The sequence below is a fragment of the Heterodontus francisci genome, chromosome 3 (assembly GCF_036365525.1).
Source record: "Heterodontus francisci isolate sHetFra1 chromosome 3, sHetFra1.hap1, whole genome shotgun sequence".
Classification (NCBI taxonomy): domain Eukaryota; kingdom Metazoa; phylum Chordata; class Chondrichthyes; order Heterodontiformes; family Heterodontidae; genus Heterodontus; species Heterodontus francisci.
This window is the reverse complement of record NC_090373.1, coordinates 157,634,172-157,650,457: the sequence shown is the minus strand read 5'-3', so window position 1 is coordinate 157,650,457 and position 16,286 is coordinate 157,634,172. Positions and strand designations below refer to the sequence as shown.

General features: G+C 46.4%; 1 protein-coding gene across 3 annotated transcripts in view; it reads left to right on the top strand.

Annotated features, from left to right (window-relative positions):
- Positions 1 to 154: 154 nt before the first annotated feature.
- atg5 (ATG5 autophagy related 5 homolog (S. cerevisiae)) overlaps positions 155 to 16,286 on the top strand; it is a 289,336-nt gene continuing 273,204 nt past the window's right edge. For 2 of the 3 annotated variants that reach the window (XM_068027020.1, XM_068027015.1), the window contains exon 1: positions 156 to 338. The gene's annotated coding sequence lies outside the window, so the exon portion shown is untranslated. Of the gene's footprint in view, positions 339 to 16,286 lie in introns of all 3 variants that reach the window. The other variant, XM_068027007.1, reaches the window with a different exon arrangement.

The following is a 16,286-nucleotide window of genomic DNA, read 5'->3' as shown; positions in this document are numbered from 1 at the left end:
TTTCAATGGACTTTCATTAAAAATATAGCTGAGTTTGACAGTGAGTGAATGAAGCTTTGATCGGTGCTGTTTATCGTGCGCTACTATGGAAACGGGGAATGCTGATCCTCCAGTGCAGCAGGTGGCGCTGTGCTGCGGAGCCCTTCGACCATCCTGCCGCTGACGGGAGCAAGGCCGGGGTCGGTGTCATGTGTTGATGACGCATGTTATGCGCGAGATATCGTTGCTTTCGGTTTGAGTTTGTGAGGAAGCCGCGTAGTCTGAGCTGGTGGTTCAGGAGTCGGAGGCGAGCGATATATTAGTGTGAGAGGTAGCAGCGCCTTCTCGGGGACGCCTAGGTAAGTTGGACAGACGCGGGCCGAGCCTGTCTCGCCTGTAGAGGGATCGGATTTGTTGGCTAGGTATAGGCGGCTGCTTCCGCCTCTTTGAGTTACTTAACGGAAAGCGTTTGGTGACGACAGAGCGCGGCTGGAGCCGGAGGAGGGGGCGGGGCGCGTGTAGCTGGTGCTGACCCCGGGATAGTGGTGGGGCGCGCAGGGAGAACCCGGGAAGAGGGGGCGGCGCCTGGGCGCGCAGCTGAGGATGGGGGGGAGAAGGGGGCGGGGACCGGGCGTGGCCAGAGCCTGGGAGGGGGCGGTGCCCAGCGAGAGGGGGTGGGGCCCGGGGGCGCGGATGGGAGCAGTTGAGATCGTGAACTTTTGAACTGTAAATGCCATGTTTAAAGATGCCTGGGCTATTTTGCACATTGTTGGGAAGATGCCAGTGTTGTAGCTGTACTGGAGCAGCTTGGCTAGGGGTGCGGCAAGTTCTGGAGCACAAGTCTTCAATACTATTGCCAGAATGTTGTCAGGGCTCATGGACTTTGCAGTATCCAGTGCCTTCAGTCGTTTCTTGATATCAGGAGGAGGCTGAGATAGATCATCCACTTGGCACTTCTGGCTGAAGATTGTTGCGAGTGCTTCAGTTTTATCTTTTGCATTGATGTGCTGGGCTCCCCCATCTTTGAGGATGGAGATATTTGTGGAGCCGCCTCCTCCAGTTAGTTGTTTAATTGTCTGCCACCATTCACGACTGCATGTGATAGGACTGCAGGGCTGAGATCTGATCCATTGGTTGTGGGATCGCTTAGCTTTGTCTAACACATGCTGCTTGTGCTGTTTGGCACGCAAGTAGTCCTGGATTTTAACTTCAGGTTGACACCTCATTTTGAGGTGTGCCTGGTGCTCCTCCTGGCTTGCCCTTCTGCACTCTTCATTGAACCAGGGTTGATTCCCCTGGCTTGATTGTAACGGTATAGTGGGAATATGCGGGCCATGAGTTTACAGTTCGTGGTTGAGTAAAATCCTGCTGCTGATGATGGCCCATAGCGCCTCAAGGATGCCCAGTTTTGCATTGCTAGATCTGTTCAAAATCGAGCAATGATCCATCTTGGCCTCCGTCTGAATTCCCCAGCATCACAAATGCCAGTCTTCAGTCATTATGAGGAAATGACTGAAGACACTGGATACTGCAAAGGATATGGGCCCTGACAACGTACTGGCAATAGTACTGAAGACCTGTGCTCCAGAACTTGCCGGGCCCCTAGCCAAGCTGTTCCAGTACAGCTACAACACTTGCATCTTACCGGCACTGTGGAAAATTGCCCAGGTACATCCTGTACTCAAAAAAAAAAACAGGACAAATCTAACCCAGAAAATTACCACCCCATCATTCTGCGCTCGATCATCAGTAAAGTGAGGCAAGGTGTCGTCAACAGTGCTATCAAGCAGCACTTGCTTTGCAATAACCTGCTCAGTGATGCTCAGTTTGGGTTCTGCCAGGGGCACTTAGCTCCTGACGTCAATACAGTCTTGGTTCAAAGCTGGACAAAAAAGCTGAACTCGAGGTGAGGTGAGAGTGACTGACCTTGACATCAAGGCAGCATTTGACCGAGTATGGCATCAAGGAGTCCTAATAAAACTGGACTCGATGGGAATCCGGAGGAAAACTCTCCGCTGGCTGGAGTCATACCTAGCACAAAGGAAGATGGTTGTTGGAGGTCAATCATCTCAGCTCCAGGACATCACTGCAGGAGTTTCTCAGGGCAGTGTCCTAGGGCCAACCATCTTCTGCTTCACAATCATAAGGTCAGATGTGGGGATGTTTGTTGATTGCACAATGTTCAGCACCATTCCTGACTCCTAGATACTGAAGTAGTCTATGTAGAAGTGCAGCAAGACCTGGACAATATCCAGGCTTGGGCTGGTAAGTGGCAAGTAACAATTGTGCGACACACGTACCAGACAATGACCATTTCCAACAAGAGCGAATCTAACCATTTCCCCATGATATTCAATGGCATTACGATCGCTGAATCCCCCACTTTCAACATCCTGGCTATCTAAATACCGTGGCTACAAGTCAGGAGTATGATGGAATACTCTCCACTTGCCTGGATGGGTGCAGCTCCAACAACATTTAAGAAGCCAAAGCAGCCCGCTTGATTGGCATCCTATCCACAAACATTCACTCCCTCCACCACCGACACACAGTGGCAGCAGTGTGTGCCATCTACAAGTGCACTGCGCCAACGCACCAAGACTCCTTAGACAGCACCTTCCAAACCTGCAACTTCTACCACTTAGGACAAGGGCAGCAGATGCATGGGAACATCACCACCTGCAAATTCCCCTCCAAGCTACTCACCATCTTGACTTGGAACTACATTGCCGTTCCTTCACTGTCACTGGGTTAAAATCCTGGAACTCCCTTCCTAACAGCACTGTGGGTGTACCTACCTCATGGGACTGCAGAAGTTCAAAAAGGCAGCTCACTACCACCTTCTCAAGGGCAATTAGGGATGGGAAAAAAATGCTGGTGTAGCTCGTGACACCCACATCCCATGAATGAATTTAAAAAAAACTTAATACCTCCGTGGCTGAATGCGCCTGAAATGTCTGTAATTTTGGGGCTGTTTTTAAATAGTCGCCTTGCAAAATCACAGAGGACCGCATTCCCTTCCTTTCCCCAAGCACACATGTCTCTCAAAACATGTTGATTGAAAGATTGCTGTCAAAAATCCTGAACTCTGTGAATTTGCTGCTCTTCCTCTTGACGACTTCATATTTTGCCATCTTTTGCCTGCGCATCTACGTAGTTGGGCCCAGAGATAAAGGAATTTTTTTTGTTTGTTTTTAAAGTGTTGGGGCTCTGATCAGAACTTCTATGTCTCAATCTTGAAAATTTGGCCTTTGTCTTGGAACGCCTTCGTCCATGTATTGGTTGAAAATAAAAATATTGCTTCAGGAAAAAAAAATACTAATCCACACACTTTGAAATGCTTCATTTTTATACATCTAAGTGTGTGACATTTTCTCGACACAGTTAATTTCGAGGTTTGAGTTAATTAAGCAGATCCAGTATAGATTTGTAAAAGGCCGATTGTGCTTTACTAATCTAATTGAACTTTTTGATGAAGCAAATGCAATGGATCTTGCTTGTATGAATTTTAAGAAACGATTTGACCAAGTACCACATAAAAAGCTAGTTAACAAAATAGATGCTCGTGGAATAAGAAGGGTTAGTGTCAGCTTGGATAAAAAGTAGACTTAAAGATAGAAAATAGCGAGTTGTGGTAAATGGTAGTTTTCCATACTGGAGGATGGTGTGCCCCAAGGTTCAGTGGTAGGACCACTGCTTTTTTGAGATATATTTCTATATCTATATAAAATGACTGGGTAAAAAATATAGAACTACCTTCGGGTAGCAGAGAGGAACTGGGCATGCGAGGGAGCTGCTGAACAGAGCATAAATACAGAGCGAGGCTCGAGGTCTTTACCTACTTTTAGGGAGCGGAGAAGGAGCAGTTAAACATCGGGTGAGGATAAATAGAGAGCAAGGCTGTGGGCCTTCACTTACCTTCAGGGCGCAGAGAGAAAGTGGACCTGCAAAGGAGCAGCGAAACATTTGGAGAGGAGCTACAGGAGTTGGCGCAAGCTGAGTCTGAAAAAAGAATCAAGGACATCACAGGGAAGTGGTAAGGTGGTTGGCTGGTGAGTAACTGCTGTTATAGTGTGTCTGTAAATAGCCAAGCTAGTACACTACTGTTAAGGTACGTGTGTTAATAGCTGAAAATTAGAAAAACGTTAAAATTTAAGTCGCTACCTTATAATTAATTCTAAGTGCAATGCTACTTTTTAGTCTCCGGTTTATAAGAAATAGTCTGTAAAGTAAAGTTAAGGCATGGCAGGTCAGCTTGGCTGTGCTGAATGCACATCCTGTGATGTGGGAAGTTGTGGACGCTACCCATGGCCTAGACGACCACGTGTGCAAGAAGTGTCACCAGCTGTAGAAACTTGAGCTCCGAGTTTCAGAAATCGATTGATGGCTGGAGTCACTGTGGTGCATCCGCGCGCCTGAGAGCCACGTGGATAGCATGTTTAGGGAGGTGGTCGCACTGCAGGTTGAGATTGCAGACAGAGGGAATGGGTGACTGTCACAATCTAGGAGGACCAGGCAGGTAGTGCAGGAGTCCCCTGAGTCCATCTCGCTCAATAACTGGTTTTCCGTATTGGGTACTGGTGAGGGCGTTGGTTCCTCAGAGGAGTGCAGCCAGAGCCAAGCCCATGGCACCACTGGTGGCTCAGCAGCACAAGAGGGAAGGATGAAGAGTGGAAGAGCAATAGTGGCAGGAGATTCAATAGTTAGGGAAACAGACAGGCAGTTCTGCGGCTGTAGATGTGACTCCAGGATGGTATGTTGCCTCCCTGGTGCCAGGGTCAAGGATGTGGCTGCAGGACATGATGTGGAGGGTGAATAGCCAGAGGACTTGGTTCACAATGGTACCAACGTCACAGATAGAAAGAGGGATGAGGTTCTGAGACCATATTTTAGAAAGCCAGGAAAGAAATTAAAAAGTAGGACTTCAAAGGCAGTAATCTCATGATTACTCCCAATGCCATGTGCTGGTGAGTACAAATAGAGCAAATGAATGTATGGCTGGAGAGATGGTGCAGGAGGGAGGGCTTTAGATTTTTGAGGCATTGGGACTGATTGTGGAGCAGATGGGACCTGGACAAGAAGGACTGGTTACACCTTAGCAGGATGGGGTCCAATATCCTCGCAGGGAGATTTGCTAGTGCTGTTGGGGAGGGTTTAAACCAGCTTGGCAGGGGATTGGGAACCTGAGAGGGATTTCAGATAGGAGAAAAACAAACGTGATATGGAAGGAAGTAAAGTAGTAAGTGAAATTGGAAGGCAGCAGAAACAAAGGGCAGCATCAAATAGTCAAAATTTGGAAAAATGTTAAAAAGGCAAAATTAAAGGCATTCTTTTTGAATGCACGCAGCATTCGCAACAAGGTAGATGAATTAACGGCACAAATAGAAGTAAACGGGTATGATCTAATTGCCATAATGGAGACATGGTGGCAGGGTGACCAAAGCTGGGAACGGAATGTCCAAGGGTATTCAACATTTAGGAAGGATGGGCAAAAAAGAAAAGGTAGCACTATTAATAAAGGATGCGAGCAGTACGTTCGTGAGAAAGGATCTTGGATCGGAAGTTCAAGATGTAGAATCAGTTTGGGCGGAGCTACAAAACAGCAAGGGGCAGCAAACATTGATGGGAGTTGTTTACAGGCCACCAAACAGTAGTGGTAATATAGGACATGGGATAAGGAAATTAGAGGTGCATGTAACAACGGTGATACAATTATCATGGCAGACTTCAATCTACATATAGACGAGGTTAACCTAATTAGCACTAATGCTGTGGAGGACAAATTCCTAGAATGTATATAAGACGATTTTTCGAAACTGTATTTGAGGAACCAACTCTTCTTCGTTGGCCTCCTTGTCTCGAGAGACAATGGGTAAACGCCTGGGGGTGGTCAGTGGTTTGTGGAGCAGTGCCTGGAGTGACTATAAACGCCAATTCTAGAGTGACAGACTCTTCCACAGGTGCTGCAGATAAAATTGGTTATCAGGGCTGTTACACAGTTGGCTCTCCCCTTGTGCTTCTGTCTTTTTTTCCTGCCAACTGCTAAGTCTCTTCGACTCGCAACACTTTAGCCCCGCCTTTATGGCTGCCCGCCAGCTCTGGCGATCACTGGCAACTGACTCACACGACTTGTGATTGATGTCACAGGACTTCATGTCGCGTTTGCAGATGTCTTTAAAGCGGAGACATGGATGGCCGGTGGGTCTGATACCAGTGGCGAGCTCGCTGTACAATGTGTCCTTGGGGATCCTGCCATCTTCCATGCGGCTCACATGGCCAAGCCATCTCAAACGCCGCTGGCTCAGTAGGGTGTATAAGCTGGGGATGTTGGCTGCCTCGAGGGCTTCTGTGTTGGAGATACGGTCCTGTCACCTGATGCCAAGGATTCTCCGGAGGCAGCGAAGATGGAATGAATTGAGACGTCGCTCTTGGCTAACATACGTTGTCTAGGCTTTGCTGCCGTAGAGCAAGATACTGAGGACACAGGCTTGATACACTCAGACTTTTGTGTTCCGTGTCAGTGCGCCATTTTTCCCACACTCTCTTGGCCAGTCTGGACATAGCAGTGGAAGCCTTTCCCATGCGCTTGTTGATTTCTGCATCGAGAGACAGGTTACTGGTGATAGTTGAGCCTAGGTAGGTGAACTCTTGAACCACTTCCAGAGGGTGGTTGCCGATATTGATGGATGGAGCATTTCTGATGTCCTGTCCCATGATGTTCGTTTTCTTGAGGCTGATGGTTAGGCCAAATTCGTTGCAGGCAGCCGCAAACCTGTCGATGAGACTCTGCAGACACTCTTCAGTGTGAGATGTTAATGCAGCATCATCAGCAAAGAGGAGTTCCCTGATGAGGACTTTCCGTACTTTGGCCTTCGCTCTTCGGCGGGCAAGGTTGAACAACCTGCCACCTGATCTTGTGTGGAGGAAAATTCCTTCTTCTGAAGACTTGGAACACGTGAGAGCAGCAGGGAGAAGAAGATCCCAGACTAGAGAGCGGGCTATTTTAGATCAGGTATTGTGCAGTGAGAAAGGGCTAATTAATCTCGTTGTAAAGAAACTTTGAGGGAAGAGGGAACATAATATGATAGAACTTTACATTAAGTTTGAAAGTGATGTAATTCAATTCGAAATTAGTATCTTAAATCTTAAAGGAAACTACAAAGGTATGAGGGACAAATTGGCAGTGGTAGATTGGGAAACTACATTTAAAAGGTATGATGGTCGACCGGCAGTGGCTAGTATTTAAAGAATTAATACATGATTTACAACAAATATATGTTCCTTTGAGGCTCAAAAACCTAACAGGAAATATGATCTGATTGTAGCTAATGAGAAGTTAAAGATTGTTAGTCAGGTCTTTTTCCTCTCATTGCTTGACCACAACAGGTTTATTTTTTTGACAAGAATATACTTGCCAATTCGGTGAATGTTTAACTCTTTAGGTGCTGTGATAATAAAAAGAACCAATTGGACAGATTTTCTTGAGTTTAACAAAGAGGTTAGCTTTATTGTACTTCAAAATAATAAAATATGCTTCGACCTTCTCTCATGCACATGCCCGGGTACTCGAAGTTCACACGTACACACATTCACAAATAGATTACAGAATGGGTGGGTGGGGAGGGAGGTGCGTGAAATTAGAGTCCAGAGAAATGAAAGGGGCATATAGTCTGTGGAGGTTGGTGACTCGGCTGGCTTCAGGCTGAATTCAGTGGTCATGCGACTTTCCTTTGGTGGTCCTGAGGCTTCCTATTTGAAGATGTGAACGGCTAAATTGGTGGTTCTGGAAACAGTAGCAGCTGATTTCTTTCAAGGAATCTCTCTCTGCAGCAGGGGCATCCCAGGTGGTCACGGTCAGCAAACAGAGTTCGAAGCTTGCAAGGTGGGTTGGAAAGAGAGAAAGGAAGCAGGGACTCGCGCCAGCATTTAGCTGCTTGTCTGCTTAGTGCAGAGAAAACAGAAGCTTAAGTATATGAAGGGTGGGCCTTACCCATGACCGTCACCCAGTGATTCAAGCATGGTAGTTACTAGTGTATTCCCTCTTGTAACTTAATTAGTCTATGTTGAGGAACCCCTTTCTCGCAGCTAGGGTCCCATTGTTCAAGTGATTAGGTTGAGTGGTTTGTCTCTCCCAGTTGAATACCTCTGGTAATGGTCTTGATACCTTGCTATTGGGAACAGGATATGTGGTTCACTCACATTCCCCAAACCATTGTCCTTGATGGGTCTGTGCAGACATGCTGTCTCCATCTGATTGTATTGGAATGTGGAAGGTACAGTGATGCAAATTAGGTAGCCATCTTTAGCTGCAAGCATCAAGTCACCTATATAAAAGCAAAATACTGCGGATGCTGGAAATCTGAAATAAAAACAAGAAATGCTGGAACCACTCAGCAGGTCTGGCAGTATCTGTGGAAAGAGAAGTAGAGTTAACGTTTCGGGTTAGTGACCCTTCGGAACTAGCAAATATTAGAAATGTCAAAGGTTATAAGTAAGTGAGCCGGGGGTGGGGCAAGAGATAACAAAGGAGAAGGTGTAGATTGGACAAAGCCACATAGCTGACCAAGAGGTCATGGAGCAACGGCAAACAATATGTTAATGGTGTGTTGAAAGACAAAGCATTAGTACAGACAGGATGTTAATGAACTGAAGATTGAGCAGCAGCAAGTACAAACATGAAAAAAAACAATGGGTAAGCAAACTGAACAAACTACAATGAAATGAAATAAACAGGAGAAAATTTTTTTTAAAAAAAGAAATAACTAAAAATAAAAGTAAAATGGGGGGCCCGTCATGCTCTGAAATTATTGAACTCAATGTTCAGTCCGGCAGGCTGCAGTATGCCTAATCGGAAAATGAGATGCTGTTCCTCAAGCTTGCGTTGATGTTCAGTGGAAAACTGCAGCAAGCCCAGGATTGAGATGTGAGCATGAGAGCAGGGGGGAGTGTTGAAATGGCAAGCAACCGGAAGCTCAGGGTCCTGTTTGCGGACTACCTTGACTCTATCTTTTCTCCGCTGGTCCAGTCTCTTCCCACCTACATCCGTGACTCTTCTGACACCCGACGTCATTTTGACAATTTCCAGTTTCCTGGTCCCAACCGCTGCCTCTTCACTAGGGACGTCCAATCGCTCTACACCTCCATCACGCACCAGGAATGGTTTAAGGGCTCTCCACTTCTTCCTTGAATTGAGGCCCAACCAGTCCCCATCCACCACCACCCTCCTCCGCCTGGCTGAACGTGTTCTCACATTGAACAACTTCTCCTTCAACTCCACTCACTTCCTTCAAGTAAAAGGTGTTGCTATGGGTACCCGCATGGGTCCTAGTTATGCCTGTCTTTTTGTGGGATATGTCGAGCATTCTTTGTTCCAGTCCTACTCGGGCACTCTCCCCCAACTCTTTTTCCGGTACATTAATGACTGTATCAAAGAACAGTCCAGCACAGGAACAGACCATTCGGCCCTCCAAGCCTGCGCCGATCTTGATGCCTGTCGAAACTAAAACCTTCTGCGCTTCCGGGTTCTGTATCCCTCTCTTCCCATCCTATTCATGTATTTGTCAAGATGCCTCTCCAACGTCTCTATGGTACCTGCTTCCACCACCTCCCCGGGCAACAAGTTCCAGGCACTCACCACCCTCTGTGTAAAGAACTTGCCTCGCACATCCCCTCTAAACTTTGCCCCTCTCATCTTAAACCTATGTCCCCTAGTAACTGACTCTTCCACCCTGGGAAAAAGCTTCTGACTATCCACTCTGTACATGCCACTCATAACTTTGTAAACCTCTACCATGTCGCCCCTCCACCTCCGTCGTTCCAGTGAAAACAATCCAAGTTTATCCAACCTCTCCTCATAGCTAATGCCCTCCAGACCAGGCAACATCCTGGTAAGCTTCTTCTGTACCCTCTCCAAAGCCTCCACGTCCTTCTGGTAGTGTGGCGACCAGAATTGCACGCAATATTCTAAGTGTGGCCTAACTAAAGTTCTGTACAGCTGCAGCATGACTTGCCTATTTTTATACTCTATGCCCCAACCGATGAAGGCAAGCATGCCGTATGCCTTCTTGACTACCTTATCCACCTGCGTTGCCACTTTCAGTGACCTGTGGACCTGTCTGCCCAGATCTCTCTGCCTGTCAATACTTCTAAGGGTTCTGCCATTTACTGTATACTTCCCACCTTCCAAAATGCATTACCTCACATTTGTCCGGATTAAACTCCATCTGCCATTTCTCCGCCCAAGTCTCCAACCGATCGAAATTCTGCTGGATCCTCTGACAATCCTCATCACTGTCCGCAACTCCACCAACCTTTATGTCATCCTCAAACTTACTAATCAGACCAGCTACATTTTCCTCCAAATCATTTATATATACTACAAAGAGCAAAAGTCCCAGCACTGATCCGTGCGGAACACCACTAGTCACATCCCTCCATTCAGAAAAGCACCCTTCCACTGCTACCCTCTGTCTTCTATGACTGAGCCAGTTCTGTATGCATCTTGCCAGCTCACCTCTGATCCCATGTGACTTCACCTTTTGTATCAGTCTGCCATGAGGGACCTTGTCAAAGACTTTACTGAAGTCCATATAGATAACATCCACTGCCCTTCCTTCATCAATCATCTTCGTCAGTTGCTCAAAAAACTCAATCAAATTAGTGAGACATGACCTCCCCTTCACAAAACCATGCTGCGCCTTGCTAAATAGTTTTTGTTTCCAAATGGGAGTAAATCCTGTCCTGAAGAATCCTCTCTAATAATTTCCCGACCACTGACGTAAGGCTCACCGGCCTATAATTTCCTGGATTATCCTTGCTACCCTTCTTAAACAAAGGCACAACATTGGCTATTCTCCAGTCCTCTGGGACCTCACCTGTAGCCAATGAGGATGCAAAGATTTCTGTCAAGGCCCCAGCAATTTCTTCCCTTGCCTCGCTCAGTATTCTGGGGTAGATCCCATCAGGCCCTGGGGACTTATCTACCTTAATGCTTTGCAAGACACCCAACACCACCTCCTTTTTGATAATGAGATCACCCAGACTATCTACACTCCCTTCCCGAGGCTCATCATCCACCAAGTCCTTCTCCTTGGTGAATACTGATGCAAAGTACTCATTTAGTACCTCGCCCATTTTCTCTGGCTCCACACATAGATTCCCTTCTCTGTCCTTGAGTGGGCCAACCCTTTCCCTGGTTACCCTCTTGCTCTTTATATACGTATAAAAAGCATTGGATTTTCCTTAATTCTGTTTGCCAATGACTTTTTATGACCCCTTTTAGCCCTCCTGACTCCTTGCTTAAGTTCCTTCCTCCTGTTTTTATATTCCTCAAGGGATTCGTCTGTTCCTAGCCTTCCAGCCCTTACGAATGCTTCCTTTTTATTTTTGACGAGGCTCACAATATCCCGCGTTATCCAAGGTTCCCGAAACTTGCCAAACTTATCCTTCTTCCTCACAGGAACATGCTGGTCCTGGATTCTAATCGACTGACGTTTGAAAGACTCCCACATGTCAAATGTTGATTTACCGTCAAACAGCCGCCCCCCAATCTAAATTCTTCAGTTCCTGCCTAATAATGTTAGAATTTGCCTTCCCCCAATTTAGCACCTTCACCCGAGGACTACTCTTATCCTTATGCACAAGTACCTTAAAATGTATGGAATTATGGTCACTGTTCCCGAAATGCTCCCCTACTGAAACTTCGACCACCTGGCCGGGCTCATTCCCCAATACCAGGTCCAGTACGACCCCATCCCTAGTTGGACTATCTATGTATTGTTTCAGGAAGCCCTCCTGGATTCTCCTTACAAATTCTGCCCCATCGAAGCCCCTAGCACGAAGTGAGTCCCAGTCAATATAGGGGAAGTTAAAATCACCCACCACTACAACCCTGTTACCTTTACATCTTTCCAAAATCTGTCTACATATCTGTTCCTCTACCTCCTGCTGGCTGTTGGGAGGCCTGTAGTAAACCCCCAACATCGTGACTGCACCCTTCCTATTCCTGAGCTCCACCCATATTGCCTCGCTGCATGACCCCTCCGAGGTGTCTTCCCGCAGTGCAGCTGTGATATTCTCCTTAACCAGTAATGCAACTCCCCCACCCCTTTTACATCCCCCTCTATCCCGCCTGACACTTCTAAATCCTGGAACATTTCGCTGCCAATCCTGTCCTTCCCTCAACCAAGTCTCTAATTACAACAACATCATAGTTCCGAGTACTAATCCAAGCTCTAAGTTCATCTGCCTTACCTGTTCTACTTCTTGCATTGAAACAAATGCACTTGAGACCACCAGTCCCGCTGTGCTCCGCAACATCTCCCTGCCTGCTCCTCCTCTTAGTCTTACTCGCCTCATTTACTAGTTCCCCCTCATTTATTTCACTTGCTGTCCTACTGCTCTGGTTCCCACCCCACTGCCACACTAGTTTAAGCACTCCCGAGTGATGCTAGCAAACCTCGCAGCCATGATATTTGTGCCCCTCCAGTTTCGGTGCAACCCCTCCTTCTTGTACAGGTCCCATCTGTCCCTGAAGAGATCCCAATGGTCCAGATATCTGAAACCCTCCCTTCTACACCAGCTGTTCAGCCACGTGTTTAGCTGCACTATCTTCCTATTTCTAGCCTCGCTGGCATGTGGCACAGGGAGTAATCCTGCGATTACAACCCTGGAGGTCCTGTCTTTTAACTTTCTATCTAACTCCCTAAACTCCCCCTGCAGGACCTTGTCACTCTTCCTGCCTATGTCGTTTGTACCGATGTGTACCACAACCTCTGGCTGTTCACCCTCCCCCTTCAGAATGCCCCCTGTCCGTTCAGAGACATCCTTGACCCTGACACCAGAGAGGCAACATACCATCCTGGAGTCTCTTTCACGTCCACAGAAGCGCCTATCTGTGCCCCTGACTATAGAGTCCCCTATAACTATTGCTCTTCTGCGCTTTGTCCCTCCCTGCTGAACAACAGTGCCAGCTGTGGTGCCACTGCTCTGGCTGCTGCTGTTTTCCCCTGATCGGCCATCCCCCCCAACAGTATCCAAAACGGTATACTTGTTAGAGAGGGGGATAGCCACAGGGGATTCCTGTACTGACTGCCTGCCCCTTCTAGCGGTCACCCATCTATCTGCCTGCACCTTGGGTGTAACCACATCTCTAAAACTCCTGTCTATGACACTTTCTGCCACCTGCATGCTCCTAAGTGCATCCCGTTGCTGCTCCAACCGATCCATGCGGTCTGTGAGGAGCTGCAACTGGGTACACTTCCTGCAGATGTAGTCGTCCGGAACGCTGGAAGCGTCACGGACCTCCCACATCTCACAGGTGAAGCACTTCACCCCTCTAACTGTCATTTCTAGCACTAATTAATTAATTAATATAAAATAAATAAATACTTATTAAATCCTTACTAAATTGTTATAATTAACTATATGGTCCCTAGTGCTAGATTCCTACTATAAATATTAAATGCTAACTAAATACAGCAATCTTCTCCCTCTGGTTTAGTTACTCTACTTACTAATTAGTTAATTAGGGTTTTAATCAATTTTTACCAACGTTTTATTTTCAAATTCAGTACAAATTCCCTACCAAATTCCCTTTCGGTGCCGTTTCCTGCTCCCGCCCTGAACTGAAAAACTTTATCAACTTTGCTTCCAATTTCCACCCTTCTCTCACCTTTACATGGTCCATCTCTGACACTTCCCTTCCCTTCCTCGACTTCTCTGTCTCCATCTCTGGGGATAGGTTGTCTACCAATATCCATTATAAGCCCACCGACTCCCACAGCTACCTCGACTACACTTCTTCACACCCTACCTCCTGTAAGGACTCCATTCCATTCTTCCAGTTTCTCCGTCTCCGACGCATCTGCTCTGATGATGCCACCTTCCATGACGGTGCTTCTGATATGACCTCCTTTTTCCTCAACCGAGGATTCCCCCCCACTGTTGTTGACAGGGCCCTCAACCGTGTCCGGCCCATTTACCGCACTTCTACCCTCACCCCTTCCCCTCCCTCCCAGAACCGTGACAGGGTTCCCCTTGTCCTCACTTTTCACCCCATCAGCCTCCATATCCAAAGGATCATCCTCCGCCATTTCTGCCACCTCCAGCGTGATGCCACTACCAGTCGCATCTTCCCATCCTTTCCCCTGTCAGCATTCCGAAGGGATCGTTCCCTCCGCGACACCCTGGTCCATTACTCCATTACTCCCACCACCTCGTCCCCGTCCCATGGCACCTTCCCCTGCAATTGCAGGAGGTGTAATACCTGCCCATTTACCTCCTCTCTCCTCACTATCCCAGGCCCCAAACACTCCTTTCAGGTGAAGCAACGATTTACTTGTACTTTCAACGTAGTATACTGTATTCGCTGCTCACAATATGGTCTCCTCTACATTGGGGCGACCAAACGCAGACTGGGTGACCGCTTTGCGGAACACCTCCGCTCAGTCCGCAAGCAGGGCCCTGAGCTTCCGGTTGCTTGCCATTTCAACACTCTCCCCTGCTCTCATGCTCACATCTCTATCCTGGGCTTGCTGCAGTGTTCCAGTGAACATCAACGCAAGCTCGAGGAACAGCATCTCATTTTGTGATTAGGCACACTGCAGCCTGCCGGATTGAACATTGAGTTCAATAATTTCAGAGCGTGACGGGCACCCCATTTTACTTTCATTTTTAGCCTTTTTTTTTTTACATTTTTTACAATTTTTTTTCTCCTGTTTATTTCATTTCATTGTAGTTTGTTCAGTTTGCTTACCCACTGTTTTTTTCATGTTTGTACTTGCTGCTGCTCAATCTTCAGTTCATTAACATCCTGTCTGTACTAATGCTTTGTCTTTCAACACACCATTAACATATTGTTTGCCTTTGCTCCATGACCTCTTGGTCAGCTATGTGGCCTTGTCCAATCTACACCTTCTCCTTTGTTATCTCTTGCCCCACCCCCGGCTCACTTGCTTCTAACCTTTGACATTTCTAATATTTGCTAATTCCGAAGAAGGATCACTAACCCGAAACGTTAACTCTGCTTCTCTTTCCACAGATGCTGCCAGACCTGCTGAGTGATTCCAGCATTTCTTGTTTTTATTTCAAGTCACCTATAGTCTCTTTTTAAAAAAAAAATTCAGTTTGGGATTCCAGCCAGTGGATTAAAAATCAAAATTCGACATAAAGCACGTTTTCGTGACAGATTGTATTAGATCAAAGGAAGAGGCTTATAAATTTGCCAGAAAAAGCAGTGAGCCTGAGGATTGGGAGCATTTTGGAATTCAGCTAATGAGGACCACGAAACTAATGAAGAAAGGGAAAATAGAATATGAAAGTAAACTAGTGAGAAACATAAAGGACTGTAAAAGCTTCTGTCGGTATGTAAAAAAGGAAAAGATTAGGAAAGACACATGTTGGCCCATTACAGGCACAGACAGGAGAATTTATAATAGGGCATAAGAAAATGGCAGAGTAACTGAACAAATACTTGGTCTGTCTTCATGGAGGAAAATGCAAAAAACCTCCCAGAAATAGTAGAGAACCAAGGGACTAGCATGAATGGGAAACTGCAAGAAATTAATACTAGTTTTTTTAAAAGGTGGTACTGGAGAATTTAATGGGACTTAAAGTTGGGCAATCACCTGGACCTGATGATTTACATCCCAGAGTGTTGAAAGAGATGGCTGTAAAGATAGTGGATGGTGGTCATCTTCCAAAATTCTATAGATTCTGGAATGGTTCCTGCAGATTGGAAGGTAGCAAATGTAGCACCACTATTTAAGAAAGGAGGGAGAGAGAAAATGGGGAACTAGAGACCTGTTAGCCTGACAGTAGTAGGGAAACATCAGTAGTCGGGGAAATGCTGGAATCTATTGTAAAGGATGTGATAACTGGACACTTCGAAAATAATGGTAGGATTGGGCAGAGTCAACATAGATTTGTGGAAGGGAAATCATGTTTGACAAACCTGTTGGAGTTCTTTTTGAGGATGTAACTAGCAGAATAGATGAGGGAGAACCAGTGTATGCAGTGTAATTGGACTTTTGGAAGGTTTTCAATCAGGTCTCACACAAAAGGTTAGTAAGCAAAATTAGAGAACATGGGATTTGGGGTAATATACTGGCATGGATTGAGAATTGGTTAACAAACAGAAAACAGAGTAGGAATAAATGTCATTCTCAGGTGGGCAAGCTGTGACTGGTGGAGTACTGCAGGGATCAGTGATTGGACCCCAGCTATTCATAATCTATATCAATGACTTGGATGTGGGGACCAAATATAATATTTCCAAGTTTGCTGATGACACAAATTAGGTCAGAATG